The following is a 24997-nucleotide window of genomic DNA, read 5'->3' as shown; positions in this document are numbered from 1 at the left end:
CTGAACACTACGTTCATGCATCCTTCATGAAGCACTTTCATTTGTGGGGGCAATGGGTCAGTTAAACTAGAGTTTTTTGTGGCTCACGGCTCCTTTCAAAGAGGAAATTGGTGGTGTCCTATATAGCCAGCCCTTCCGGCAAGGCTATGGGTCTAGGTCCAGAGGGGCGGCTTCTGAGAACAGCAGCAGGGGCTGGGCCTCCTAAGACCAAGGGTATCTCTCTTGCACTCCATGTTCACACATCATTGATGAGTCGCTTCCACAGGTGGGTGCAAGTGCCTTATCTATTCTGGAGTCTGCTATGTTTCATAACTTCTTTGAAAGAGGAAATTGGTGGTTTCCTATACAGCCAGCCCTTCGGGAAAGACTATGGGTCTGGGTACAGAGGGGCAACTCCTGCGAACAGCAGCAGGTGATCGGCCTCATAAGACCAAGGGCTTGTCTCCTGCACTCCATGTTCATGCCTCTTTCATGAAATGCCTCCATAGGTAGGTTCAAGAGGGTCAGATAAACTGGAGTCTTGTGTGGCTCATGGCTTCATTGAAGGAGGAAATTACTAGTTTCCTATACACCCAGGCCTTAGGGAAAGGATAGAGTTCTGGTACCAGAGGGGCAGCTCCTGAGAACATCAGCATGGTCTGGGCCTCCTAAGTACAAGAGCATCTGTCCTGCACTCCATGTTCACGCCTCATTGATGAGTCACATCCACAGGTGGGTGCAAGAGGGACAGCTATTCAGGAGTCTGCTCTATTTCATAACTCCATTGAAAGAGGAAATTGGTGTTTTCCTATAGAGCCTGCCGTTTTGGCAAGGCTATGGTTCTGGGTCCAGATGGGCAGCTCCTGAGAACAGCAGCAGGGGATGGGCCTCCTAAGACCAAGGGCATCTCTCCAGCACTCCATGGTCACGCCTCCTTCAACAAATGCCTTCATAGTTGAGTTCAAGAGGGTCAGATAAACTGGAGCCTTGTGTGGCTCATGGCTTCATTCGAAGAGGAAATTGGTGGATTCCTATACACACAGCCCTTCAGGCAATGTTAGGGTTCTGGACCCAGAGGGGCAGCTCCTGAGAACATCAGCATGGTCTGGGCCTCCTAGGACCAAGAGCATCTCTCCTGCACTCCATTATCTCGCCTCATTCATGAAGCGCCTTCGTAGGTGGGTGCAAGAGGGTCAGCTAAACTGGACTCTTCAATGGCTCATGGCTTCATTGAAAGAGGAAATTGGTGGTTTCCTGTACACCCAGCCCTTCAAGCAAGCCTAGGGGTCTGGGCCCAGAGGGGCAGTTACTCAGAACAGCAGCATGGTATTGGCTTCCTAAGACCAAAGCCATCTGTCCTGCACTCCATGTTCACTCCTCATTGATGAGTCGCTTCCACACGTGGGTGCAAGTTGGTCAGCTATTCAGGAGTCTTCTGTCATTCATAGCTTCATTGAAAGTGGAAATTGGTGGTTTCCTATACAGCGAATCCTTCGTGAGAGGCTATGGATCTGTGTCCAGAGGTACAGATCCTGAGAACAGCAGCAGTGTATGGGTCTCTTAAGACCAAGGGCATATCTCCTACACTCCATGTTCATGCTTCTTTCATGAAATGCCACCATAGGTGGGTTCAAGAAGGTCAGGTAAACTGGAGTCTTGTGTGCCTCATGGCTTCATTCAAAGAGGAAATTGGTGGTTTCCTATACACACAGCCCTTTGGGCAAAGTTATGGATCTGTGTCCAGAGGGGAAGCTCCAGAGAACAGAAGCAGTGTCTGGGCCTCCTAAGACCAAAGGCATCTCCTGCACTCCATTTTCACGCCTCATTGATGAGTCGTTTCCACAGGTGGGTGCAAGAGGAACAGCTATTCTGGAGACTGCTGTATTCCACAACCCAATTGAAAGATGAATTGGGTGGTTTCCTATAGAGCCAGCCCTTTGGGCAAGGCTATGGGTCTGGGTCCAGAGGGTCAGCTCCTGAGAACAGCAGCAGCGGCTGGGCGTCCTAAGACCAAGGGCATCTCTCCTGAACTCCATGTTCACGCCTCCTTCATGAAGCACTTTCATAGGTGGGGGCAATGGGTCAGTTAAACTTGAGATTTTGCGGCTCATGGCTTCTTTCAAAGAGGAAGTTGGTGGTGTCCTATACAGCTAGCCCTTCGGGCAAGGCAATGGGTCTAGGTCCAGAGGGTCAGCTCCTGAGAACAGTAGCAGGAGCTGGGCCTCCTAAGACTAAGTGCATCTCTCTTGCACTCCATGTTCTCACCTCATTGATGAGTCGCTTCCACAGGTGGGTGCAAGTGGGTCATCAATTCTGGAGTCTGCTATGTTTCATAACTTCATTGAAAGAGGAAATTGGTGGTTTCCTATACAGCCAGCCCTTCGGGCAAGACTATGGGTCTGGGTTCAGTGGGTCAGCTCCTGCAAACAGCAGCAGGTGATGTGCCTCATAAGACCAAGGGCTTCTCTCCTGCACTCCATGTTGATGCCTCTTTCATGAAATGCCTCCATACGTAGGTTCAAGAGAGTCAGATAAACTGGAGTTTTGTGTGGCTCATGGCTTCATTGAAGGAGGAAATTACTGGTTTCCTATACACCCAGGCCTTAGGGAAAGGATACGGTTCTGGGACCAGTGGGGCAGCTACTGAGAACATCAGCATGGTCTGGGCCTGCTAAGAACAAGGGCATCTGTCCTGCACTCCATGTTCACGCCTCATTGATGAGTCCCATTCACAGGTGGGTGCAAGAGGCACAGCTATTCTGGAGTCTGCTCTATTTTATAACTCCATTGAAAGAGGAATTTGGTGGTTTCCTATAGAGCCAGCCCTTCGGGCAAGGCTATGGGTCCGGGTCCTGATGGGCAGCTCCTGAGAACAGCAGCAGGGGCTGGGCCTCCTAAGACCAAGGGCATCTCCCCTTCACTCCAGGTACACGCCTCCTTCATGAAGCACCTTCATAGTTGGGGGAAATGGATCAGTTAAACTGGGGTTTTTTGTGGTTCATGGCTTCTTTCAAAGAGGAAATTGGTGGTTTCATATAAACCTAGCCCTTCTGTCAAGGCTATGTGTCTGGGTCCAGAGGGGTAGCTCCTGAGAACTGCAGCTGTGTCTGGGCCTCATAAGACTAAGGGCATCTCCTGCACTCCATTTTAATGCCTCATTGATGAGTCGCTTCCACAAGTGGGTGCAAGAGGGTCAGCTATTCTTGTGTCTGCTTTATTTCATAACTCCACTGAAAGAGGAAATTGGTGGTTTCCTATAGAGCCTGCCCTTTGGGCAAGGCTATGGTTCTGGGTCCAGAGGGGCAGCTCCTGAGAACAGCAGCAGGGGATGGGCCTTCTACGACCAAGGGCATCTCTCCAGCACTCCATGTTCATGCCTTCTTCAACAAAAGCCTTCATAGGTGAGTTCAGGAGGGTCAGATAAACTGGAGCCTTGTGTGCTTCATGGCTTCATTCGAAGAGGAAATTGGTGGATTGCTATACACGCAGCCTTTCGGGCAATGCTAGGGGTCTGGACCCAGACGGGCAGCTCCTGAAAACATCATCACAGTCTGGGCCTCCTAAGACCAAGGGCATCTCTCCTGCACTCCATTATCTCGCCTCCTTCATGAAGCACCTTCGTAAGTGGGTGCAAGAGGGTCAGCTAAACTGGAGCCTCCACTGGCTCATGGCTACATTGAAAGAGGAAATTGGTGGTTTCCTATACACCCAGCCCTTTGGGCAAGCCTACGGGTCTGGGCTCAGAGGGGCAGTTACTGAGAACAGCAGCATGGTATTGGCCTCTTAACACCAAGGCCATCTGTCCTGCACTCCATGTTCACGCCTCATTGATGAGTTGCTTCCAAAGGTGGGTGCAAGTGGGTCAGCTCTTCAGGAGTCTTCTGTCATTCATAGCATCATTGAAAGTGGAAAGTGGTGGTTTCCTATACAGCGAGTCCTTCGTGAAAGGCTATGGATCTGGGTCCAGAGGGAAAGATCCTGAGAACAGCAGCAGGTTATGGGTCTCTTAAGACCAAGGGCATATCTCCTCCACTCCATGTTCTTGCTTCTTTCATGAAATGCCACCATACGTGGGTTCAGGAAGGTCAGGTAAACTAGAGTCTTGTGTGGCTCATGGCTTCATTCAAAGAGGAAATTGGTGGTTTCCTATACACACAGCCTTTTGGGCAAGGTTATGGATCTGTGTCCAGAGGGGCAGCTCCAGAGAACAGGAGCAGTGTCCTGGCCTCCTAAGACCAAAGGCATCTCTTGCACTCCATTTTCACGCCTCATTGATGAGTCGTTTCCACAGGTGGGTGCAAGAGGTACAGCTATTCTGGAGACTGCTCTATTTCACAACTCCATTGAAAGATGAATTGGGTGGTTTCCTATAGAGCCAGCCCTTCGGGCAAGGCTATGGGTCTGAATCCAGAGGGGCAGCGCCTGAGAACAGCAGCAGTGGCTGGGCGTCCTAAGACCAAGGGCATCTCTCCTGAACTCCATGTTCACGCCTCCTTCATGAAGCGCCTTCGTAGGTGGGTGCAAGGGGGTCAGCTAAACTGGACTCTTCTCTGGCTCATGGCTTCTTTGAAAGAGGAAATTGGTGGTTTCCTATACACCCAGCCATTTGGGCAGGGCTATGGGTCTGGGCCCAGAGGGGCAGTTACTGAGAACAGCAGCATGGTATTGGCCTCCTAAGACAAAGGCCAACTGTTCTGCACTCCATGTTCATGCCTCATTGATGAGTCGCTTCCACAGGTGGGTGCAAATATGTCAGCAATTCTGGAGTCTTCTGTCATTTATAACTTCATTGAAAGTGGAAATTGGTGGTTTCCTATACAGCCAGTCCTTCGGACAAGGCTATGGCTCTGGGTCCAGAGGGGCAGCTCCTGAGAACAGCAGCAGGGTATGGGTGTCTTAAGACCAAGGGCATAACTCCTGCACTCCATGTTCATTCTTCTTTCATGAAATGCCCCCATGGGAGGGTTCAAGAGGGTCAGATAAACTGGAGTCTTGTGTTGCCCATGGCTTCATTCAAAGAGGAAATTGGTGGTATCCTATACAGCCATCCGTTCGGGCAAGGCTATGGGTCTGTGTCCAGATGGGCAGCAAGTGAGAACAGCAGGAGGTCCTGGGCCTCCTAAGACCAAGGTTATCTCCTGCACTCCATGTTCTCACCTCATTGATGAGTCGCTTCCACAGGTGGGTGCAAGTGCGTCATCTATTCTGGAGTCTGCTATGTTTCATAACTTCATTAAAAGTGGAAATTGTTGGTTTCCTATACAGCCAGCCCTTCTGCCAAGACTATGTATCTGGGTTAAGAGGGGCAGCTCCCGCAAACAGCAGCAGGCGATGTGCCTCATAAGACCAAGGGCTTCTCTCCTGCACTTCATGTTCATGCCTCTTTCGTGAAAAGCCTCCTTAGGTACGTTCAAGATGGTCAGATAAACTGGAGTCTTGTGTGTCTCATGGCTTCATTGAAGGAGGAAATTACTGGTTTCCTATACACCCAGGCCTTCGGGAAAGGATACGGTTCTGGGACCAGAGGGGCAGCTCCTGAGAACATCAGCATGGTCTGGGCCTCCTAAGAACAAGGGCATCTGTCCTGCACTCCATGTTCACGCCTCATTGTGGATTCACATTCATAGGTGGGTGCAAGAGGGACAGCTACTCTGGAGTCTGCTCTATTTCATAACTCCATTGAAAGAGGAATTTGGTGGTTTCCTATAGAGCCAGCCCTTCGGGCAAGGCTAGGGTCTGGGTCCAGAGGGGCAGCTCCTGAGAACAGCAGCAGGGGCTGGGCCTCCTAAGACCAAGGGCATCTCCCCTTCACTCCATGTATACGCCTCCTTCATGAAGCACCTTCATAGTTGGGGGCAATGGGTCAGTTAAACTGGAGTTTTTTGTGGCTCATGGCTTCTTTTAAAGAGGAGATTGGTGGTTTCATATAATCCTAGCCCTTCTGGCAAGGCTATGGGTCTGGGTCCAGAGGGGTAGCTCCTGAGAACTGCAGCAGTGTCTGGGCCTCATAAAACCAAGGGCATCTCCTGCACTCCATTTTAATGCCTCATTGATGAGTCGCTTCCACAAGTGGGTGCAAGAAGGTCAGCTATTCTTGTGTCTGCTCTATTTCATAACTCCATTGAAAGAGGAAATTGGTGATTTCCTATAGAGGCTGCCTTTTGGGCAAGGCTATGGTTCTGGGTCCAGAGGGGCAGCTCCTGAGAACAGCAGCAGGGGATGGGCCTCCTAAGACCAAGGGCATCTCTCCAGCACTCCATGTTCATGCCTCCTTCAACAAAAGCCTTCATAGGTGAGTTCAAGAGGTTCAGAAAATGTGGAGCCTTGTGTGGCTCATGGCTTCATTGGAAGAGGAAATTGGTGGATTGCTATAGTCCCAGACTTTTGGGCAATGCTAGGGTTCTGGACCCAGAAGGTCAGCTCCTGAGAACATTAGCATGGTCTGGGCCTCCTAAGACCAAGAGCATCTCTCCTGCACTCCATTTTCTCGCCTCCTTCATGAAGCGCCTTCATAGGTGGGTGCAAGAGGGTCAGCTAAACTGGAGTGTTCACTGGCTCATGGCTTCATAGAAAGAGGAAATTGGTGGTTTCCTATACACCCAGATCTTCAGGCAAGGCTACGGGTCTTGGCCCAGAGGGGCAGTTACTGAGAACTGCAGCATGGTATTGGCCTCCTAAGACCAAAGCCATCTGTCTTGCACTACATGTTCACGCCTCATTAATGAGTCGCTTTCACAGGTGGCTGCAAGTGGGACAGCTATTTTGGAGTCTTCTGTCATTCGTAGCTTCATTAAACATGGAAATTGGTGGTTTCCTATACAGCCAGTCCCTCGGGCAAGGTTATGGGTCTGGGTCTAGAGGGGCAGCTCCTGAGTACAGCAGCAGGGTATGGGTCTCTTAAGGCCAAGGGCGTATCTCCTGCACTCCATTTTCATGCTTCTTTCATGAAATGCCACCACAGGTGGGTTCAAGAGGATCAGATAAAGGGGAGTTTTCACTGGCTCATGGCTTCATTGAAAGAGGAACTTGGTGGTGTCCTATACAGCCAGCCCTTCGGGCAAGTCTATGGGTCTAGGTCCAGAGGGGCAACCCCAGAGAACACGATCAGTGTCTGGGCCTCCTAAGACAAAAGGCATCTCCTGCACTCCATTTTCACGCCTCATTGATGAGTCGTTTCCACAGGTGGGTGCAAGAGGGACAGCTCTTCTGGAGTCTGCTGTATTTCACAACACCATTGAAAGAGGAATTTGGTGGTTTCGTTTAGAGCCAGCCCTTCGGGCAGGGCTATGGGTCTGGGTCCAGAGGGTCAGCTCCTGAGAACAGCAGCAGGGGCTGGGCCTCCTAAGACCAAGGGCATCTCTCCTGAACTCCATGTTCACGCATCCTTCATGAAACACTTTCATTTGTGGGGGCAATGGGTCAGTTAAACTGGAATTTTTTGTGGCTCATGGCTTCTTTCAAGGAGGAAATTGGTGGTGTCCTATACAGCCAGCCCTTCGGGCAAGGCTATGGGTCTAGGTCCAGAGGGGCAGCTCCTGAGAACAGCAGCAGGGGCTGGGCCCCCTAAGACCAAGGGCATCTCTCTTGTGCTCCATGTTCACACATCATTGATGAGTCGCTTCCACAGGTGGGTGCAAGAGCCTTACGTATTCTGGAGTCTGCTATGTTTCATTACTTCATTGAAAGAGGAAATTGGTGGTTTCCTATACAGCCAGCACTTCGGGCAAGACTAGGGGTCTGGGTTCAGAGGGGCAGCTCCTGCAAACGGCAGCAGGGAATGGGCCTCATAAGACCAAGGGCTTCTCTCCTTCACTCCATGTTCATGCCACTTTCATGAAATGCCTCCATAGGTAGGTTCAAGAGGTTCAGATAAACTGGAGTCTTGTGTGGCTCATGGCTTCATTGAAGGAGGAAATTACTGGTTTCCTATACAACCAGGCCTTAGGGAAAGGATACAGTTCTCGTACCAGAGGGGCAGCTCCTGAGAACATCAGCATGGTCTGGGCCTCCTAGGACCAAGAGCATCTGTCCTGCACTCCATGTTCATGCCTCATTGATGAGTTACATCCACAGGTGGGTGCAAGAGGCACAGCTATTCTGGAGTGTGCTCTATTTCATAACTCCATTGAAAGAGGAAGTTGGTGGTTTCTTATACAGCCAGCCCTCGTGAAAGACAATGGGTCTGGACCCAGAGGGGCAGCTCCTGAGAACATCAGCATGGTCTGGGCCTCCTAAGACCAAGAGCATCTCTCTGGCACTCCATTTTCTCGCCACCTTCATGAAGAGCCTTCGTAGGTGGGTGCAAGAAAGTCAGCTAAACTGGACTCTTCACTGGCTCATGGCCTCATTGAAAGAGGAAATTGGTGGTTTCCTATACACCTAGCTATTTGGGCAAGACTATGGGTCTGGGCCCAGAGGGGCAGTTACTCATAACAGCAGCATGGTATGGCCTCCTAAGACCAAGGCCATCTGTCCTGCACTCCATGTTCACGCCTCATTGATGAGTCGCTTCCCCAGGTGGGTGCTAGTGGGTCCGCTATTCAGGAGTCTTCTGTCATTCATAGCTTCATTGAAAGTGGAAATTGGTGGTTTCCTATACAGCCAGTCCTTCGGGCAGGGCTATGGGTCTTGGTACAGAGGGGCAGCTCCTGAGAACAGCAGCAGAGTATGGGTCTCTTAAGACCACGGGCATATCTCCTGCACTCCATATTCATGCTTCTTTCATGAAATGCCACCACAGGTGTATTGAAGAAGGTCAGATAAACTGGAGTCTTGTGTGGCTCATGGCTTCATTCAAAGAGGAAATTGGTGGTTTCCTATACACACAGCCCTTTGGCCAAGGTTATGGATCTGTGTCCAGAGGGGCAGCTCCAGAGAACAGGAGCAGTGTCTGGGCCTCCTAAGACCAAAGGCATCTCTAGCACTCCATTTTCACGCCTTGATGAGACGTTTCCACAGGTGGGTGCAAGAGGGACTGCTATTCTGGAGAATGCTGTATTTCACAACTCCATTGAAAGATGAATTGGGTGGTTTCCTATAGAGCCAGCCCTTTGGGCAAGGCTATGGGTCTGGGTCCAGAGGGTCAGCTCCTGAGAACAGCAGCCGGGCCTGGGCCTTCTAAGACCAAAGGCATCTCTCCTGGACTCCATGTACACGCCTCCTTCATGAAGCACCTTCATAGGTGGGGGCAATGGGTCAGTTAACCTGGAGTGTTTTGTGGCTCATGGCTTCTTTCAAAGAGGAAATTGGTGGTTTCCTATGAACCTAGCCCTTCTGGCGAGGCTATGGCTCTGGGTCCAGAGGGGCAGCTCCTGAGAACATCAGCATGGTCTCGGCCTCCTAAGACCAAGGGCATCTCCTGCACTCCATTTTCATGCCTCATTGTTGAGTCGCTTCCACAAGTGGGTGCGAGAGGTCAGCTATCCTGGTGTCTGTTCTATTTCATATCTCTATTGACAGAGGAAATTGGTGGTTTCCTATAGAGCCTGCCCTTTGGGCAAGGCTATGGTTCTGGGTCCAGAGGGCAGCTCCTGAGAACAGCAGCAGGGGATGGGCCTCCTACGACCAAGGGCATCGCTCTGGCACGCCATGTTCATGCCTCCTTCAACAAATGCCTTCATAGATGAGTTCAACAGGGTCAGATAAACTGGAGCCTTTTGTGGCTCATGGCTTTATTCGAAGAGGAAATTGGTGGATTGCTATACACCCAGCCTTTCGGGCAATGCTAGGGGTCTGGACCCAGAGGGGCAGCACCTGAGAACATCATCATAGTCTGGGCATCCAAGACCAAGGGCATCTCTCCTGCACTCCATTTTCTCACCTCCTTCATGAAGCGCCTTCGTAGGTAGGTGCAAGAGTTTCAGCTAAACTGGAGTCTTCACTGGCTCATGGCTTCATTGAAAGAGGAAATTGGTAGTTTCCTATACACCCAGCCCTTCGGGCAAGCCTACGGGTCTGGGCCCAGAGGGGCAGTTACTGAGAACAGCAGCATGGTATTGGCCTCCTAAGACCAAGGCCATCTGTCCTGCACTCCAGGTTCACGCCTCATTGATGAGACGCTACCACAGGTGGGTGCAAGTGGTTCAGCTATTCAAGAGTCTTCTGTCATTCTTAGCTTCATTGAAAGTGGAAATTGGTGGTTTCCTATAAAGCGATTCCTTCGTGAAAGGCTATGGATCTGGTTCCAGAGGGAAAGATCCTGAGAACAGCAGTAGGATATGGGTCTCTTAAGACCAAGGGCATATCTCCTCCACTCCATGTTCACGCCTCATTGATGAGTCGCTTTCACAGGTGGGTGCAAGTGGGACAGCTATTTTGGAGTCTTCTGTCATTCATAGCTTCATGGAAAGTGGAAATTGGTGGTTTCCTATACAACCAGTCCTTCGGGCAAGGCTATGGGTCTGGGTCCAGAGGGGCAGCTCCTGAGAACAGCAGCAGGGTATGAGTCTCTTAAGGCCAAGGGCATATCTCCTGCACTCCATGTTCATGCTTCTTTCATGAAATACCACCATGTGTGGGTTCAAGATGGTAAGATAAACTGGAGTCTTGCGTGGCTCATGGCTTCATTCAAAGAGGAAATTGGTGGTTTCCTATACATCCAGCCCTTCAGGAAAGACTATGGGTCTGGGTACAGAGGGGCAACTCCTGCGAACAGCAGCAGGTGATCGGCCTCATAAGACCAAAGGCTTGTCTCCTGCACTCCATGTTCATGCCTCTTTCATGAAATGCCTCCATAGGTAGGTTCAAGAGGGTCAGAAAAACTGGAGTCTTGTGTGGCTCATGGCTTCATTCAAAGAGGAAATTGGTGGTTTCCTATACACCCAGCCCTTCAAGCAAGCCTAGGGGTCTGGGCCCAGAGGGGCAGTTACTGAGAACAGCAGCATGGTATTGGCCTCCTAAGACAAAGGCCAACTGTTCTGCACTCCATGTTCATGCCTCATTGCTGAGTCGCTTCCACAGGTGGGTGCAAATAGGTCAGCAATTCTGGAGTCTTCTGTCATTCATAACTTCATTGAAAGTGGAAATTGGTGGTTTCCTATACAGCCAGTCCTTCGGGCAAGGCTATGGCTCTGGGTCCAGAGGGGCAGCTCCTGAGAACAGCAGCAGGGTATGGGTGTCTTATGACCAAGGGCATAACTCCTGCACTCCATGTTCATTCTTCTTTCATGAAATGCCCCCATGGGAGGGTTCAAGAGGGTCAGATAAACTGGAGTCTTGTGTTGCCCATGGCTTCATTCAAAGAGGAAATTGGTGGTATCCTATACAGCCATCCGTTCGGGTAAGGCTATGGGTCTGTGTCCAGATGGGCAGCAAGTGAGAACAGCAGGAGGTCCTGGGCCTCCTAAGACCAAGGTTATCTCCTGCACTTCATGTTCTCACCTCATTGATGAGTCGCTTCCACAGGTGGGTGCAAGTGCGTCATCTATTCTGGAGTCTGCTATGTTTCATAACTTCATTAAAAGTGGAAATTGTTGGTTTCCTATACAGCCAGCCCTTCTGCCAAGACTATGTATCTGGGTTAAGAGGGGCAGCTCCCGCAAACAGCAGCAGGTGATGTGCCTCATAAGACCAAGGGCTTCTCTCCTGCACTTCATGTTCATGCCTCTTTCGTGAAATGCCTCCATAGGTACGTTCAAGATGGTCAGATAAACTGGAGTCTTGTGTGTCTCATGGCTTCATTGAAGGAGGAAATTACTGGTTTCCTATACACCCAGGCCTTCGGGAAAGGATACGGTTCTGGGACCAGAAGGGCAGCTCCTGAGAACATCAGCATGGTCTGGGCCTCCTAAGAACAAGGGCATCTGTCCTGAACTCCATGTTCACGCCTCATTGTGGATTCACATTCACAGGTGGGTGCAAGAGGGACAGCTACTCTGGAGTCTGCTCTATTTCATAACTCCATTGAAAGAGGAATTTGGTAGTTTCCTATAGAGCCAGCCCTTCGGGCAAGGCTAGGGTCTGGGTCCAGAGGGGCAGCTCCTGAGAACAGCAGCAGGGGCTGGGCCTCCTAAGACCAAGGGCATCTCCCCTTCACTCCATGTATACGCCTCCTTCATGAAGCACCTTCATAGTTGGGGGCAATGGGTCAGTTAAACTGGAGTTTTTTGTGGCTCATGGCTTCTTTTAAAGAGGAGATTGGTGGTTTCATATAATCCTAGCCCTTCTGGCAAGGCTAAGGGTCTGTGTCCAGAGGGGTAGCTCCTGAGAACTGCAGCAGTGTCTGGGCCTCATAAAACCAAGGGCATCTCCTGCACTCCATTTTAATGCCTCATTGATGAGTCGCTTCCACAAGTGGGTGCAAGAGGGTCAGCTATTCTTGTGTCTGCTCTATTTCATAACTCCATTGAAAGAGGAAATTGGTGATTTCCTATAGAGGCTGCCTTTTGGGCAAGGCTATGGTTCTGGGTCCAGAGGGGCAGCTCCTGATAACAGCAGCAGGGAATGGGCCTCCTAAGACCAAGGATATCTCTCCAGCACTCCATGTTGATGCCTCCTTCAACAAAAGCCTTCATAGGTGAGTTCAAGAGGTTCAGAAAATGTGGAGCCTTGTGTGGCTCATGGCTTCATTGGAAGCGGAAATTGGTGGATTGCTATAGTCCCAGACTTTCGGGCAATGCTAGGGTTCTGGACCCAGAGGTTCAGCTTCTGAGAACATTAGCATGGTCTGGGCCTCCTAAGACCAAGAGCATCTCTCCTGCACTCCATTTTCTCGCCTCCTTCATGAAGCGCCTTCATAGGTGGGTGCAAGAAGGTCAGCTAAACTGGAGTGTTCACTGGCTCATGGCTTCATAGAAAGAGGAAATTGGTGGTTTCCTATACACCCAGATCTTCAGGCAAGGCTACGGGTCTTGGCCCAGAGGGGCAGTTATTGAGAACAGCAGCATGGTATTGGCCTCCTAAGACCAAAGCCATCTGTCTTGCACTACATGTTCACGCCTCATTGATGAGTCGCTTTCACAGGTGGGTGCAAGTGGGACAGCTATTTTGGAGTCTTCTGTCATTCGTAGCTTCATTAAACATGGAAATTGGTGGTTTCCTATACAGCCAGTCCTTCGGGCAAGGTTATGGGTCTGGGTCTACAGGGGCAGCTCCTGAGTACAGCAGCAGGGTATGGGTCTATTAAGGCCAAGGGCATATCTCCTGCACTCCATTTTCATGCTTCTTTCATGAAATGCCACCACAGGTGGGTTCAAGTGGATCAGATAAAGGGGAGTTTTCACTGGCTCATGGCTTCATTGAAAGAGGAATTTGGTGGTGTCCTATACAGCCAGCCCTTCGGGCAAGTCTATGGGTCTAGGTCCAGAGGGGCAACCCCAGAGAACAAGATCAGTGTCTGGGCCTCCTAAGACAAAAGGCATCTCCTGCACTCCATTTTCACGCCTCATTGATGAGTCGTTTCCACAGGTGGGTGCAAGAGGGACAGCTATTCTGGAGTCTGCTGTATTTCACAACTCCATTGAAAGAGGAATTTGGTGGTTTCGTTTAGAGCCAGCCCTTCGAGCAGGGCTATGGGTCTGGGTCCAGAGGGTCAGCTCCTGAGAACAGCAGCACGGGCTGGGCCTCCTAAGACCAAGGGCATCTCTCTTGCACTCCATGTTCACACATCATTGATGAGTCGCTTCCACAGGTGGGTGCAAGTGCCTTATCTATTCTGGAGTCTTCTATGTTTCATAACTTCTTTGAAAGAGGAAATTGGTGATTTCCTATACAGCCAGCCCTTCGGGAAAGACTATGGGCCTTGGTACAGAGGGGCAACTCCTGCGAACAGCAGCAGGTGATCGGCCTCATAAGACCAAGGGCTTGTCTCCTGCACTCCATGTTCATGCCTCTTTCATGAAATGCCTCCATAGGTAGGTTCAAGAGGGTCAGATAAACTGGAGTCTTGTGTGGCTCATGGCTTCATTGAAGGAGGAAATTACTGGTTTCCTATACACCCAGGCCTTAGGGAAAGGATAGAGTTCTGGTACCAGAGCGGCAGCTCCTGAGAACATCAGCATGGTCTGGGCCTCCTAAGTACAAGAGCATCTGTCCTGCACTCCATGTTCAAGCCTCATTGATGAGTCACATCCACAGCTGGGTGCAAGAGGGACAGCTATTCAGGAGTCTGCTCTATTTCATAACTCCATTGAAAGAGGAAATTGGTGTTTTCCTATAGAGCCTGCCGTTTTGGCAAGGATATGGTTCTGGGTCCAGATGGGCAGCTCCTGAGAACAGCAGCAGGGGATGGGCCTCCAAAGACCAAGGGCATCTCTCCAGCACTCCATGGTCACGCCTCCTTCAACAAATGCCTTCATAGTTGAGTTCAAGAGGGTCAGATAAACTGGAGCCTTGTGTGGCTCATGGCTTCATTCGAAGAGGAAATTGGTGGATTCCTATACACACAGCCCTTCAGGCAATGTTAGGGTTCTGGACCCAGAGGGGCAGCTCCTGAGAACATCAGCATGGTCTGGGCCTCCTAGGACCAAGAGCATCTCTCCTGCACTCTATTATCTCGCCTCATTCATGAAGCACCTTCGTAGGTGGGTGCAAGAGGGTCAGCTAAACTGGACTCTTCAATGGCTCATGGCTTCATTGAAAGAGGAAATTGGTGGTTTCCTGTACACCCAGCCCTTCAGGCAAGCCTAGGGGTCTGGGCCCAGAGGGGCAGTTACTCAGAACAGCAGCATGGTATTGGCTTCCTAAGACCAAAGCCATCTGTCCTGCACTCCATGTTCACTCCTCATTGATGAGTCGCTTCCACACGTGGGTGCAAGTTGGTCAGCTATTCAGGAGTCTTCTGTCATTCATAGCTTCATTGAAAGTGGAAATTGGTGGTTTCCTATACAGCGAATCCTTCGTGAGAGGCTATGGATCTGTGTCCAGAGGTACAGATCCTGAGAACAGCAGCAGTGTATGGGTCTCTTAAGACCAAGGGCATATCTCCTACACTCCATGTTCATGCTTCTTTCATGAAATGCCACCATAGGTGGGTTCAAGAAGGTCAGGTAAACTGGAGTCTTGTGTGCCTCATGGCTTCATTCAAAGAGGAAATTGGTGGTTTCCTATACACACAGCCCTTTGGGCAAAGTTATGGATCTGTGTCCAGAGGGGAAGCTCCAGAGAACAGAAGCAGTGTCTGGGCCTCCTAAGACCAAAGGCATCTCCTGCACTCCATTTTCACGCCTCATTGATGAGTCGTTTCCACAGGTGGGTGCAAGAGGAACAGCTATTCTGGAGACTGCTGTATTCCACAACCCAATTGAAAGATGAATTGGGTGGTTTCCTATAGAGCCAGCCCTTTGGGCAAGGCTATGTGTCTGGGTCCAGAGGGTCAGCTCCTGAGAACAGCAGCAGCGGCTGGGCGTCCTAAGACCAAGGGCATCTCTCCTGAACTCCATGTTCACGCCTCCTTCATGAAGCACTTTCATAGGTGGGGGCAATGGGTCAGTTAAACTTGAGATTTTGCGGCTCATGGCTTCTTTCAAAGAGGAAGTTGGTGGTGTCCTATACAGCTAGCCCTTCGGGCAAGGCTATGGGTCTAGGTCCAGAGGGTCAGCTCCTGAGAACAGTAGCAGGAGCTGGGCCTCCTAAGACTAAGTGCATCTCTCTTGCACTCCATGTTCTCACCTCATTGCTGAGTCGCTTCCACAGGTGGGTGCAAGTGGGTCATCAATTCTGGAGTCTGCTATGTTTCATAACTTCATTGAAAGAAGAAATTGGTGGTTTCCTATACAGCCAGCCCTTCGGGCAAGACTATGGGTCTGGGTTCAGTGGGTCAGCTCCTGCAAACAGCAGCAGGTGATGTGCCTCATAAGACCAAGGGCTTCTCTCCTGCACTCCATGTTGATGCCTCTTTCATGAAATGCCTCCATACGTAGGTTCAAGAGGGTCAGATAAACTGGAGTCTTGTGTGGCTCATGGCTTCATTGAAGGAGGAAATTACTGGTTTCCTATACACCCAGGCCTTAGGGAAAGGATACGGTTCTGGGACCAGTGGGGCAGCTACTGAGAACATCAGCATGGTCTGGGCCTGCTAAGAACAAGGGCATCTGTCCTGCACTCCATGTTCACGCCTCATTGATGAGTCACATTCACAGGTGGGTGCAAGAGGCACAACTATTCTGGAGTCTGCTCTATTTTATAACTCCATTGAAAGAGGAATTTGGTGGTTTCCTGTAGAGCCAGCCCTTCGGGCAAGGCTATGGGTCCGGGTCCTGATGGGCAGCTCCTGAGAACAGCAGCAGGGGCTGGGCCTCCTAAGACCAAGGGCATCTCCCCTTCACTCCAGGTACACGCCTCCTTCATGAAGCACCTTCATAGTTGGGGGAAATGGATCAGTTAAACTGGGGTTTTTTGTGGTTCATGGCTTCTTTCAAAGAGGAAATTGGTGGTTTCATATAAACCTAGCCCTTCTGTCAAGGCTATGTGTCTGGGTCCAGAGGGGTAGCTCCTGAGAACTGCAGCTGTGTCTGGGCCTCATAAGACTAAGGGCATCTCCTGCACTCCATTTTAATGCCTCATTGATGAGTCGCTTCCACAAGTGGGTGCAAGAAGGTCAGCTATTCTTGTGTCTGCTCTATTTCATAACTCCATTGAAAGAGGAAATTGGTGATTTCCTATAGAGGCTGCCTTTTGGGCAAGGCTATGGTTCTGGGTCCAGAGGGGCAGCTCCTGAGAACAGCAGCAGGGGATGGGCCTCCTAAGACCAAGGGCATCTCTCCAGCACTCCATGTTCATGCCTCCTTCAACAAAAGCCTTCATAGGTGAGTTCAAGAGGTTCAGAAAATGTGGAGCCTTGTGTGGCTCATGGCTTCATTGGAAGAGGAAATTTGTGGATTGCTATAGTCTCAGACTTTTGGGCAATGCTAGGGTTCTGGACCCAGAGGGTCAGCTCCTGAGAACATTAGCATGGTCTGGGCCTCCTAAGACCAAGAGCATCTCTCCTGCACTCCATTTTCTCGCCTCCTTCATGAAGCGCCTTCATAGGTGGGTGCAAGAGGGTCAGCTAAACTGGAGTGTTCACTGGCTCATGGCTTCATAGAAAGAGGAAATTGGTGGTTTCCTATACACCCAGATCTTCAGGCAAGGCTACGGGTCTTGGCCCAGAGGGGCAGTTACTGAGAACTGCAGCATGGTATTGGCCTCCTAAGACCAAAGCCATCTGTCTTGCACTACATGTTCACGCCTCATTAATGAGTCGCTTTCACAGGTGGCTGCAAGTGGGACAGCTATTTTGGAGTCTTCTGTCATTCGTAGCTTCATTAAACATGGAAATTGGTGGTTTCCTATACAGCCAGTCCCTCGGGCAAGGTTATGGGTCTGGGTCTAGAGGGGCAGCTCCTGAGTACAGCAGCAGGGTATGGGTCTCTTAAGGCCAAGGGCATATCTCCTGCACTCCATTTTCATGCTTCTTTCATGAAATGCCACCACAGGTGGGTTCAAGAGGATCAGATAAAGGGGAGTTTTCACTGGCTCATGGCTTCATTGAAAGAGGAACTTGGTGGTGTCCTATACAGCCAGCCCTTCGGGCAAGTCTATGGGTCTAGGTCCAGAGGGGCAACCCCAGAGAACACGATCAGTGTCTGGGCCTCCTAAGACAAAAGGCATCTCCTGCACTCCATTTTCACGCCTCATTGATGAGTCGTTTCCACAGGTGGGTGCAAGAGGGACAGCTCTTCTGGAGTCTGCTGTATTTCACAACACCATTGAAAGAGGAATTTGGTGGTTTCGTTTAGAGCCAGCCCTTCGGGCAGGGCTATGGGTCTGGGTCCAGAGGGTCAGCTCCTGAGAACAGCAGCAGGGGCTGGGCCTCCTAAGACCAAGGGCATCTCTCCTGAACTCCATGTTCACGCATCCTTCATGAAACACTTTCATTTGTGGGGGCAATGGGTCAGTTAAACTGGAATTTTTTGTGGCTCATGGCTTCTTTCAAGGAGGAAATTGGTGGTGTCCTATACAGCCAGCCCTTCGGGCAAGGCTATGGGTCTAGGTCCAGAGGGGCAGCTCCTGAGAACAGCAGCAGGGGCTGGGCCCCCTAAGACCAAGGGCATCTCTCTTGTGCTCCATGTTCACACATCATTGATGAGTCGCTTCCACAGGTGGGTGCAAGAGCCTTACGTATTCTGGAGTCTGCTATGTTTCATTACTTCATTGAAAGAGGAAATTGGTGGTTTCCTATACAGCCAGCACTTCGGGCAAGACTAGGGGTCTGGGTTCAGAGGGGCAGCTCCTGCAAACGGCAGCAGGGAATGGGCCTCATAAGACCAAGGGCTTCTCTCCTTCACTCCATGTTCATGCCACTTTCATGAAATGCCTCCATAGGTAGGTTCAAGAGGTTCAGATAAACTGGAGTCTTGTGTGGCTCATGGCTTCATTGAAGGAGGAAATTACTGGTTTCCTATACAGCCAGGCCTTAGGGAAAGGATACAGTTCTCGTACCGGAGGGGCAGCTCCTGAGAACATCAGCATGGTCTGGGCCTCCTAGGACCAAGAGCATCTGTCCTGCACTCCATGTTCACGCCTCATTGATGAGTTACATCCACAGGTGGGTGCAAGAGGCACAGCTATTCTGGAGTGTGCTCTATTTCATAACTCCATTGAAAGAGGAAGTTGGTGGTTTCTTATACAGCCAGCCCTCGTGAAAGACAATGGGTCTGGACCCAGAGGGGCAGCTCCTGAGAACATCAGCATGGTCTGGGCCTCCTAAGACCAAGAGCATCTCTCTGGCACTCCATTTTCTCGCCACCTTCATGAAGAGCCTTCGTAGGTGGGTGCAAGAAAGTCAGCTAAACTGGACTCTTCACTGGCTCATGGCCTCATTGAAAGAGGAAATTGGTGGTTTCCTATACACCTAGCTATTTGGGCAAGACTATGGGTCTGGGCCCAGAGGGGCAGTTACTCATAACAGCAGCATGGTATGGCCTCCTAAGACCAAGGCCATCTGTCCTGCACTCCATGTTCACGCCTCATTGATGAGTCGCTTCCCCAGGTGGGTGCTAGTGGGTCCGCTATTCAGGAGTCTTCTGTCATTCATAGCTTCATTGAAAGTGGAAATTGGTGGTTTCCTATACAGCCAGTCCTTCGGGCAGGGCTATGGGTCTTGGTACAGAGGGGCAGCTCCTGAGAACAGCAGCAGAGTATGGGTCTCTTAAGACCACGGGCATATCTCCTGCACTCCATATTCATGCTTCTTTCATGAAATGCCACCACAGGTGTATTGAAGAAGGTCAGATAAACTGGAGTCTTGTGTGGCTCATGGCTTCATTCAAAGAGGAAATTGGTGGTTTCCTATACACACAGCCCTTTGGCCAAGGTTATGGATCTGTGTCCAGAGGGGCAGCTCCAGAGAACAGGAGCAGTGTCTGGGCCTCCTAAGACCAAAGGCATCTCTAGCACTCCATTTTCACGCCTTGATGAGACGTTTCCACAGGTGGGTGCAAGAGGGACTGCTATTCTGGAGAATGCTGTATTTCACAACTCCATTGAAAGATGAATTGGGTGGTTTCCTATAGAGCCAGCCCTTTGGGCAAGGCTATGGGTCTGGGTCCAGAGGGTCAGCTCCTGAGAACAGCAGCCGGGCCTGGGCCTTCTAAGACCAAAGGCATCTCTCCTGGACTCCATGTACACGCCTCCTTCATGAAGCACCTTCATAGGTGGGGGCAATGGGTCAGTTAACCTGGAGTGTTTTGTGGCTCATGGCTTCTTTCAAAGAGGAAATTGGTGGTTTCCTATGAACCTAGCCCTTCTGGCGAGGCTATGGCTCTGGGTCCAGAGGGGCAGCTCCTGAGAACATCAGCATGGTCTCGGCCTCCTAAGACCAAGGGCATCTCCTGCACTCCATTTTCATGCCTCATTGTTGAGTCGCTTCCACAAGTGGGTGCGAGAGGTCAGCTATCCTGGTGTCTGTTCTATTTCATATCTCTATTGACAGAGGAAATTGGTGGTTTCCTATAGAGCCTGCCCTTTGGGCAAGGCTATGGTTCTGGGTCCAGAGGGCAGCTCCTGAGAACAGCAGCAGGGGATGGGCCTCCTACGACCAAGGGCATCGCTCTGGCACGCCATGTTCATGCCTCCTTCAACAAATGCCTTCATAGATGAGTTCAACAGGGTCAGATAAACTGGAGCCTTTTGTGGCTCATGGCTTTATTCGAAGAGGAAATTGGTGGATTGCTATACACCCAGCCTTTCGGGCAATGCTAGGGGTCTGGACCCAGAGGGGCAGCACCTGAGAACATCATCATAGTCTGGGCATCCAAGACCAAGGGCATCTCTCCTGCACTCCATTTTCTCACCTCCTTCATGAAGCGCCTTCGTAGGTAGGTGCAAGAGTTTCAGCTAAACTGGAGTCTTCACTGGCTCATGGCTTCATTGAAAGAGGAAATTGGTAGTTTCCTATACACCCAGCCCTTCGGGCAAGCCTACGGGTCTGGGCCCAGAGGGGCAGTTACTGAGAACAGCAGCATGGTATTGGCCTCCTAAGACCAAGGCCATCTGTCCTGCACTCCAGGTTCACGCCTCATTGATGAGACGCTACCACAGGTGGGTGCAAGTGGTTCAGCTATTCAAGAGTCTTCTGTCATTCTTAGCTTCATTGAAAGTGGAAATTGGTGGTTTCCTATAAAGCGATTCCTTCGTGAAAGGCTATGGATCTGGTTCCAGAGGGAAAGATCCTGAGAACAGCAGTAGGATATGGGTCTCTTAAGACCAAGGGCATATCTCCTCCACTCCATGTTCACGCCTCATTGATGAGTCGCTTTCACAGGTGGGTGCAAGTGGGACAGCTATTTTGGAGTCTTCTGTCATTCATAGCTTCATGGAAAGTGGAAATTGGTGGTTTCCTATACAACCAGTCCTTCGGGCAAGGCTATGGGTCTGGGTCCAGAGGGGCAGCTCCTGAGAACAGCAGCAGGGTATGAGTCTCTTAAGGCCAAGGGCATATCTCCTGCACTCCATGTTCATGCTTCTTTCATGAAATACCACCATGTGTGGGTTCAAGATGGTAAGATAAACTGGAGTCTTGCGTGGCTCATGGCTTCATTCAAAGAGGAAATTGGTGGTTTCCTATACATCCAGCCCTTCAGGAAAGACTATGGGTCTGGGTACAGAGGGGCAACTCCTGCGAACAGCAGCAGGTGATCGGCCTCATAAGACCAAAGGCTTGTCTCCTGCACTCCATGTTCATGCCTCTTTCATGAAATGCCTCCATAGGTAGGTTCAAGAGGGTCAGAAAAACTGGAGTCTTGTGTGGCTCATGGCTTCATTCAAAGAGGAAATTGGTGGTTTCCTATACACCCAGCCCTTCAAGCAAGCCTAGGGGTCTGGGCCCAGAGGGGCAGTTACTGAGAACAGCAGCATGGTATTGGCCTCCTAAGACAAAGGCCAACTGTTCTGCACTCCATGTTCATGCCTCATTGCTGAGTCGCTTCCACAGGTGGGTGCAAATAGGTCAGCAATTCTGGAGTCTTCTGTCATTCATAACTTCATTGAAAGTGGAAATTGGTGGTTTCCTATACAGCCAGTCCTTCGGGCAAGGCTATGGCTCTGGGTCCAGAGGGGCAGCTCCTGAGAACAGCAGCAGGGTATGGGTGTCTTATGACCAAGGGCATAACTCCTGCACTCCATGTTCATTCTTCTTTCATGAAATGCCCCCATGGGAGGGTTCAAGAGGGTCAGATAAACTGGAGTCTTGTGTTGCCCATGGCTTCATTCAAAGAGGAAATTGGTGGTATCCTATACAGCCATCCGTTCGGGCAAGGCTATGGGTCTGTGTCCAGATGGGCAGCAAGTGAGAACAGCAGGAGGTCCTGGGCCTCCTAAGACCAAGGTTATCTCCTGCACTCCATGTTCTCACCTCATTGATGAGTCGCTTCCACAGGTGGGTGCAAGTGCGTCATCTATTCTGGAGTCTGCTATGTTTCATAACTTCATTAAAAGTGGAAATTGTTGGTTTCCTATACAGCCAGCCCTTCTGCCAAGACTATGTATCTGGGTTAAGAGGGGCAGCTCCCGCAAACAGCAGCAGGTGATGTGCCTCATAAGACCAAGGGCTTCTCTCCTGCACTTCATGTTCATGCCTCTTTCGTGAAATGCCTCCATAGGTACGTTCAAGATGGTCAGATAAACTGGAGTCTTGTGTGTCTCATGGCTTCATTGAAGGAGGAAATTACTGGTTTCCTATACACCCAGGCCTTCGGGAAAGGATACGGTTCTGGGACCAGAAGGGCAGCTCCTGAGAACATCAGCATGGTCTGGGCCTCCTAAGAACAAGGGCATCTGTCCTGAACTCCATGTTCACGCCTCATTGTGGATTCACATTCACAGGTGGGTGCAAGAGGGACAGCTACTCTGGAGTCTGCTCTATTTCATAACTCCATTGAAAGAGGAATTTGGTAGTTTCCTATAGAGCCAGCCCTTCGGGCAAGGCTAGGGTCTGGGTCCAGAGGGGCAGCTCCTGAGAACAGCAGCAGGGGCTGGGCCTCCTAAGACCAAGGGCATCTCCCCTTCACTCCATGTATACGCCTCCTTCATGAAGCACCTTCATAGTTGGGGGCAATGGGTCAGTTAAACTGGAGTTTTTTGTGGCTCATGGCTTCTTTTAAAGAGGAGATTGGTGGTTTCATATAATCCTAGCCCTTCTGGCAAGGCTAAGGGTCTGTGTCCAGAGGGGTAGCTCCTGAGAACTGCAGCAGTGTCTGGGCCTCATAAAACCAAGGGCATCTCCTGCACTCCATTTTAATGCCTCATTGATGAGTCGCTTCCACAAGTGGGTGCAAGAGGGTCAGCTATTCTTGTGTCTGCTCTATTTCATAACTCCATTGAAAGAGGAAATTGGTGATTTCCTATAGAGGCTGCCTTTTGGGCAAGGCTATGGTTCTGGGTCCAGAGGGGCAGCTCCTGATAACAGCAGCAGGGAATGGGCCTCCTAAGACCAAGGATATCTCTCCAGCACTCCATGTTGATGCCTCCTTCAACAAAAGCCTTCATAGGTGAGTTCAAGAGGTTCAGAAAATGTGGAGCCTTGTGTGGCTCATGGCTTCATTGGAAGCGGAAATTGGTGGATTGCTATAGTCCCAGACTTTCGGGCAATGCTAGGGTTCTGGACCCAGAGGTTCAGCTTCTGAGAACATTAGCATGGTCTGGGCCTCCTAAGACCAAGAGCATCTCTCCTGCACTCCATTTTCTCGCCTCCTTCATGAAGCGCCTTCATAGGTGGGTGCAAGAAGGTCAGCTAAACTGGAGTGTTCACTGGCTCATGGCTTCATAGAAAGAGGAAATTGGTGGTTTCCTATACACCCAGATCTTCAGGCAAGGCTACGGGTCTTGGCCCAGAGGGGCAGTTATTGAGAACAGCAGCATGGTATTGGCCTCCTAAGACCAAAGCCATCTGTCTTGCACTACATGTTCACGCCTCATTGATGAGTCGCTTTCACAGGTGGGTGCAAGTGGGACAGCTATTTTGGAGTCTTCTGTCATTCGTAGCTTCATTAAACATGGAAATTGGTGGTTTCCTATACAGCCAGTCCTTCGGGCAAGGTTATGGGTCTGGGTCTACAGGGGCAGCTCCTGAGTACAGCAGCAGGGTATGGGTCTATTAAGGCCAAGGGCATATCTCCTGCACTCCATTTTCATGCTTCTTTCATGAAATGCCACCACAGGTGGGTTCAAGTGGATCAGATAAAGGGGAGTTTTCACTGGCTCATGGCTTCATTGAAAGAGGAATTTGGTGGTGTCCTATACAGCCAGCCCTTCGGGCAAGTCTATGGGTCTAGGTCCAGAGGGGCAACCCCAGAGAACACGATCAGTGTCTGGGCCTCCTAAGACAAAAGGCATCTCCTGCACTCCATTTTCACGCCTCATTGATGAGTCGTTTCCACAGGTGGGTGCAAGAGGGACAGCTATTCTGGAGTCTGCTGTATTTCACAACTCCATTGAAAGAGGAATTTGGTGGTTTCGTTTAGAGCCAGCCCTTCGAGCAGGGCTATGGGTCTGGGTCCAGAGGGTCAGCTCCTGAGAACAGCAGCACGGGCTGGGCCTCCTAAGACCAAGGGCATCTCTCTTGCACTCCATGTTCACACATCATTGATGAGTCGCTTCCACAGGTGGGTGCAAGTGCCTTATCTATTCTGGAGTCTTCTATGTTTCATAACTTCTTTGAAAGAGGAAATTGGTGATTTCCTATACAGCCAGCCCTTCGGGAAAGACTATGGGCCTGGGTACAGAGGGGCAACTCCTGCGAACAGCAGCAGGTGATCGGCCTCATAAGACCAAGGGCTTGTCTCCTGCACTCCATGTTCATGCCTCTTTCATGAAATGCCTCCATAGGTAGGTTCAAGAGGGTCAGATAAACTGGAGTCTTGTGTGGCTCATGGCTTCATTGAAGGAGGAAATTACTGGTTTCCTATACACCCAGGCCTTAGGGAAAGGATAGAGTTCTGGTACCAGAGCGGCAGCTCCTGAGAACATCAGCATGGTCTGGGCCTCCTAAGTACAAGAGCATCTGTCCTGCACTCCATGTTCAAGCCTCATTGATGAGTCACATCCACAGCTGGGTGCAAGAGGGACAGCTATTCAGGAGTCTGCTCTATTTCATAACTCCATTGAAAGAGGAAATTGGTGTTTTCCTATAGAGCCTGCCGTTTTGGCAAGGATATGGTTCTGGGTCCAGATGGGCAGCTCCTGAGAACAGCAGCAGGGGATGGGCCTCCAAAGACCAAGGGCATCTCTCCAGCACTCCATGGTCACGCCTCCTTCAACAAATGCCTTCATAGTTGAGTTCAAGAGGGTCAGATAAACTGGAGCCTTGTGTGGCTCATGGCTTCATTCGAAGAGGAAATTGGTGGATTCCTATACACACAGCCCTTCAGGCAATGTTAGGGTTCTGGACCCAGAGGGGCAGCTCCTGAGAACATCAGCATGGTCTGGGCCTCCTAGGACCAAGAGCATCTCTCCTGCACTCTATTATCTCGCCTCATTCATGAAGCACCTTCGTAGGTGGGTGCAAGAGGGTCAGCTAAACTGGACTCTTCAATGGCTCATGGCT

This window comes from Mesoplodon mirus (genome assembly GCF_964341445.2).
Source record: "Mesoplodon mirus genome assembly, chromosome: 4".
NCBI classification, from domain to species: Eukaryota; Metazoa; Chordata; class Mammalia; order Artiodactyla; family Ziphiidae; genus Mesoplodon; species Mesoplodon mirus.
Note: the sequence above shows the minus strand (reverse complement) of the source record.